We start from the raw sequence: 6,565 nt of genomic DNA, 5'->3' as shown, positions 1-6,565 counted from the left end.
GGTGATATCCAAGGTTTGCAGCTCCCTGTTGTTTTGGGGCTCCCTGCAACTATCAACCCATGGGTAGAGTGGAAATGCAAAAATGCTGTTAATACATTTATACTGCTTCTCGACCACTCTAGTTTACCTGCCTCTGCACTTTTTCAGGAAATTGGACTCTGTTTCTGTTCTTATGGACTTAATCTGGGGAGCGGGCCACAAGAGAGTCGCGCTTCGCAAACTTTACTCTACCTTGGAACGGGATGGGGGATGTACATTTAAAATACTAATAAAGAACTACAAACTACTGTGTGCCTTGGAAGACGATTATTTCTCAATACAGCCCTTGTTTGTGATCTCGTTACAGTTCTCACATTATCACAGCACTAGAAGAGATGGGAGCCTGGGGTGTCTGATCACAGAAACTCATTTGCATACAAAGGGGGTGAAAGCCTGTTCACAAAGCACAACACAACTTGTTTATGTAAATGTTTGTACATTGCACAGGGAGTGTGATTCAGTGTGAGTGTTGTATGACAGGAACGGGCAGTCTTAGTTGCTGAGACATGAATCTCTGACGGGTGCCTCTTGTGCTCTTTCAACTGTTTGAGACTGTTTGAGAGGCAGTCTCAAATTCCCGGGCACAGCTACCAACAGCTTCCCTCATAATCTTTGATTTTTGCAATTACAGGTGGTGCAGACGCCACCTAAGACTGTAACCTTAGAGTGCTTTCTGGAGTCAGCCTGCTTTGCTTTTTCCAAACTTTGATCATCAAAGGTAAATTTGTCTTCTACTGAAGTGTTCTTAGCACGCTTTTGGTAACGTGGCTTGAGCAGTATGGCCTAAGACACGCTCGAAGGAAAAGCAAAACAGTAAAAGTCACAAATTTCAATACAGTTTATTAAAAATAGACAAGGAACTGTAAGATTCAAACCAAGTGTAGAGCAAAAAGAATATTTAACAATTATTCAGAAGCAAAATCTAAAGGTGGGCTGTGATTTAAGGATTATTAATTAGCAAAAACAACTGTCAAATCCAAACAAAAAGGTAAATAAATAAAAAACAAGCAGTTCTACTGAATCAATCAGGAAGTCACCTACAAAATTGTAGCTGACTTTGGGAGCTATGCTCGAGAGGACAAAGATAAGTTTAGTCTCAGGTAATGATTAACACTGGAATTTGATGCAAGGTTTTTGGCTGAATCAGTCTCAAAAGGTGACGAGCTGTACAGAAGTGGCTTGAAGTGCAAAATTCCCACAGAGTAGAGTTGGGTCATCAAGTTGAACCTGAATCCACGGCCATCAAAATGTGTGAAACTTCAAGCAGTTACAACAGCTGCGAAGTCTTCGGAGCTTCCAAGTTATGGAGATGGTTCAAGGTTGAGGATAAGAGCCAAAGTATGGAACGTGGCAGGCCTGAGGCATGGTTAAGGGGATAGCAGGTTCCATTTGAAACAAAAAGAAGATGGAAAGAGGCCACTCATGTGGATCTTTGTAATATGAGGCTGTGTCCTTTTGGAACAGAAGTCATTAGTGTCAGGAACTGAGATCTGCATGCGCTTACATTGTTACAGACATCGAGAACTACATGTCCCAGAATGCCTTCAGGCAGAAGCAGCGCTAGTTGATAAAAATCACGTGACAAAGCGATAGCGTTGTACGTGATTCTGGCTTTCCTGGACTCTGTCAACAGCCGTGCTGTTAGAGGATTGGATTCCTGTGTTCCTTCCCATTGTTTTCCTGGGGATTAGATCCATGTATCGCTGGAGGCTCGGCTGAGCCGCTGTACCACCTCGCGTCTCATCTTCCGTGAGGACGCGATCCGGATTCCTTCATTTTTGCCCGCTCGTGGCTGCGGCGGGCGTCTTCTTGTGTTCCGCTCGGCTGAGCATGAACTGCTCTTGTTCCTCTCCCGGTCGCGGCTGCGTCGAGCTGTATTCCTGATCACCGCTCTTCTGAGCGTGTGGATCACAGAAGTGAGTTCTCTCGCGGCTGTGGAGAACTTGTGGATTACTTCTGTGTCTGGTGATTTTCAGATAAGGAGCCACGGCAGCATCTCACCCTGGACTCGATCTTCAAAGGGTATAGTTGTACCTTTTCATTGACAAACACTTGGCCTCATTGATATATGCTAAGATATATATATATATTCCTGAGTGACTTCCTATCCTGTTCAGACAGTATACTTGTGGGAGACTAAAGTTCTGGATTTCCTTTTGTGTTTTTTCCACGTTGGGTGGAACCCTAAACTGTGTGTTTTTTCTTTCTTGGCTCAAGACTGAGACTGAGTTGTTTCCACCAAGAAGTTACTGGATTTGAACCCTATTTTTAATCTTTGGAGAAGGATAATTTTGTTCTATTTTTGTTCTGGGATCCGCGGGGTGTGGATGTGAGTATGATTGAGTAAAAGGATTTTTTGTGTTTCAATACACGGTTACTGGTGTGGTGTTGATGAATGGTTATTGTCTTTTACAGGTGGTGCTGTTTATCTGTTCGCAAGAAGAACATCTTATTGGGAAAGACCTATAAGGTATAGTTAGGATTAAAGCGAGAACATATGAGAGTAGAAAGGATTGCTGTACAGTATTAATGTTATGCTTTCTGTTACAGGTAATCCCTTTCCACCGCAGTTCCTACCCTTTCCCATCCCTCGCTTGATTATCTCTATACTCTGTATATTTCAATAGTCAGAGTGTGGGGGAAGTCAGGAGGTGGACCCCATATAGTATCACCCTGATCCTGAGGAGCCAGAGAGGACGTGACAATTAGGACTATTTAGGATGGGGCCAAGAATGGTTTGCATATGGCTGACCTCGTCTGTAGTTACACAAAGACTAGAGAATGATGTGGTGGGATGTTGCAGAGATTAACTACCAGTCCATCCATCACCTTTAGTTTTTCTCAATGATCAACCCTACGTGGTACAGACATAAACAGATGTTGGTCCCATAGAGACCTATGACAAAGGGACTCCTGCTGCAGCCCCCTGGTGAGGCTCCTTAAGGCTGGAAACTGTTTGAGGTTCAAGCATTCCTGATCCTTGGAGGCGTGGCCTCAAAGTTCAGGATCGAATGGACTCTGTGAGTCAGAGCCATGGATTATAAACACTCAGCAAACAAAACACGCTGAATGGAATGAGGCCACAAATAGTTACAAAAGAATGAGGTTAATTCAAGCATTTCCATCCCACGCTGTGTGCTTTTCTCAGTAGACAGTTTGATGGACAATCAATGTCTTTGTGGCTGCTTCATGTAAATGTTTTGCGAGTGTGAAAGCTCCTCCCCCAGGGTTTACAGTGAGCACCTTTTATTTTCCCACATTGTCTCTCTTATGTAGAAAGGTTACATTTACAACTAAAGTTTTTGTCACATTGAGAGCACAAGTCATTTTCTTTCTCATTGTGGGTTCTCTCTTGTTGAATGAAACTGAATCTCCAGCAGACTCTTCCCTGGCATTTAGAACAATGATGAGGTTTTTTCCAGGTAAGTTCTCGCAGGTTAAGTGAGAACAGATTTCTGACTGAAACATTTCCAGCATTCAAAGAGCTAATAAGGTTGATCCCCAGTGTGAGTTCTCTCATGTCTAGTGAGAGTTGTTTTCAATCTGAAGTTTTTGTGGCATTCAGAACACTGATACCGTTTCTGCCCAGTGTGGGTTCTTTCATGCACAGTAAGGTGGGATTTCTGACTGAAGCTTTTCCGGCACTCAGAGCACTGATAAGGTTTTAGTCCAGTGTGAGTTCTCTCGTGTTCAATTAAACTGGATCTCAGACTGAATCCTTTCCGGCATTCAGAGCACTGGTAAGGTTTTTGTCCAGTGTGGGTCCTTTCATGTGCAGTAAGGCTGGATTTATGACTGAAGCTTTTACAGCATTCAGAGCACTGATAAGGTTTTTGCCCAGTGTGAGTTCTCTCATGGTGAGTGAGAGTTATTTTCCGACTGAAGCTTTTCTGGCATTCAGAGCACTGATAGGGTTTGAGCCCAGTATGGATTCTCTCATGTTGAGTTAAACCGCATTTGTAATAGAAACCTTTTTGGCATTCAGAACACTGATACGGTTTCTGCCCAGTGTGGGTTCTTTCATGCACAGTAAGGCTGAATTTATGACTGAAGCTTTTACAGCATTCAGAGCACTGATAAGGTTTTTGTCCAGTGTGGGTCCTTTCATGTACAGTAAGGCTGGATTTCTGACTGAAGCTTTGACAGCATTCAGAGCACTGATACGGTGTATGCCCATTATGGGTTCTTTCATGTACAATAAGGTTGGATTTGTGATTGAAGTGTTTCTGGCATTCGGGACATTGATAGGGTTTTCGTCCAGCGCTAGTTTTCTCATGTTTAGTGAGGTGGGATTGATAACTAAAGCTGTTCTCACATTCATTGCTCTTATTCGAGTTGTTTGTTTCTCCAAGTTGGGTTTGTTCCTGGATACATGCCATCTTAAGACTGAATCTGATTTCTGATCGTGTACTTGTTTATGTTACAACTCAGCATTAACTTCTAAAATACATTTCAGATGCTCTTCTTAACATATGTATTCAACTAATTATAGTTTTTACCTGGAAATTATTTTCTTACCTTTAAAGGCACCGATCTAACTTGTCTTATTAACTTTCACTGAGGAGCCCCTTGTATTGATTAAGAGGCCTCTCATGGATTCATTTTCTCCAAGTTATGCCCGGGTGAATTTTCTCAAGTTTAATTAGTCTCATTTATTGATTCTAGTTTGATCACATTTGATTTAGGAGTTTTAAAAGCACTGATAAGGTCTTTGGGCTTTAGTGTTTGCCTGTAAGGTATGTTTGTTCATACAAGTAATGACAGATGATTAGGGCATGCCAGGGTGGTTTATGAATTATCAATAGCTTAACACTGGCCCCTTTTATACTTCCTGTGCCAGTATATGCTTTTTTGCTCAGTGGCTAAGACAGGTACATGATAGACTTTGCAGTTACAGGACACTTTGAAACCACTCGGATCAACCCAAGAGACAGAGCTGGTGGAGAAAATCTTCCTATATTGGAAATGATAATCCAGCATCTTTGCTGTAACGACATCTGAGAAAGAGTATTTACAATGACTTTCTTTTAAACAATCTTTTCTCTCCTCTCGTCTTCAGGAGACAGAGACAAAAGCTTGCGCTTGTAAACCATGAATATTAGTCTTTTTGACGGTTCTGTCACATCACAACACGTCTACAGATGCTGATCGGTTGGGGAGGGTTTAGGTCTCCAAAGCATTTCTCATAAACCATAAAAACAAAATGTACAGCACTGAGTTTTCTCAAGTGCACTGCGTGGGGATCAATTGTGGCCAATGTTCTCCTCAATCTGAGTTACTGACACTTGGTAAACATTTATGGTCATTTTACTATAGGGATTTGACAACTTTCTCATTCACAAGTTTCTTCCGCACCAACATCCTCACCATTCCTGGCACATAGAATGTGTTTCTTCTCAAGAGCTCGAGAATGTTTTAACTTTCCTTAAAATAATCCTTTTCATTGTGTTTCACTAAATTTAAACCTTATTTTTTCTGTTCATGCTACAGTCACCTGGAGAAATGGAGTCAAAAATTGTAAATGAACACAAAGAAAAAATATATGTGACCTTATACTTTGCACAAAGAAAGTATTGACAAAAACAAGCCAGGAAATCTGTTGAGTATCATTTCTGATAGTGGTGAAACAGCTTGGGGACACTGTAGATTGGGAGCTTCGGATTACTGGAGCTCATGGATGTGAGAGAAAACGTATTTAATAATTAAGAAAGAAACACAAGTTGCACATATATTGCGACATAGATTCTTAGAAGCAGCCAACACTATCAATTTACACTCTCTGTGAAACAGGCTGGCATGATAGTGAGATATTTGTAATTCTTTTAATGAATTATTAGATGTTACTTACTCCCCTACTCACTTAAACTATTCATCTATTCCTTTTTCAAGGGATCTAGGAAGGGACATTTTATTGAAAAAAGGAATTCGCCTAGTTGTAATCAATGCTTTAAATGCCACTGTAGACTGACGCTGTGTCCAGTTAGCTCAGTGGAATTCACTATTTCAAATTGTGCGGATGATAAGGACTTACTTGGTGGCTCAGAACTCATCATGCTCCTCCGACAGGAACCAGGCACTGCAACACCTGAAAAAGTGAAAAAAACAGCATAACAGTAAAGGAAACCAAGAAGGGTCAGGAAAAGAAAAACACAAAATAGAGCAAAGGGGAAAAAAAGCTATCTTCCACTTTGACCACAGGGGTCCAGCACAGGAAACTGTGCAGCAGATGCTTGTGAACCCATAAGTTACATATAAACACAGTGCCTCCAAGGTCAGCACCAGGTACGGCTCCACCGGTTGCACCACCCTAAAGCAAGCCTTGTGTGCATGTGTGTCCACACACATATACTGTGTCTTTTGGTTGTAGTAGATAAGACAGAAAAGGATAGTTTAGGAGGAAGTAAAGAGATGGAAGTCAGATCAAGAGAGAAAAGACGCCGAAAGAACAGTCAGAGGGGGGAGAGTATCACCTGGTGTAGAGGAGAAGACAAATGTGCCAATAGTTAAGGAACTGCTGGGCAAAACT

The 6,565-nt window shown here is 41.7% G+C and overlaps 1 pseudogene across 1 annotated transcript; it reads right to left on the bottom strand.

Moving 5' to 3' along the window:
• Window positions 1-978: 978 nt before the first annotated feature.
• On the bottom strand, window positions 979-5,398 carry LOC147737323 (uncharacterized; annotated as a pseudogene). The gene has a single exon (XR_015296416.1). The product of XR_015296416.1 is annotated as an uncharacterized LOC147737323 (transcript).
• Window positions 5,399-6,565: the final 1,167 nt, after the last annotated feature.

This window comes from Lissotriton vulgaris, chromosome 1_1 (genome assembly GCF_964263255.1).
Source record: "Lissotriton vulgaris chromosome 1_1, aLisVul1.2, whole genome shotgun sequence".
Taxonomy (NCBI): Eukaryota; Metazoa; Chordata; class Amphibia; order Caudata; family Salamandridae; genus Lissotriton; species Lissotriton vulgaris.
This window is presented reverse-complemented; position numbering and strand designations above follow the sequence as displayed.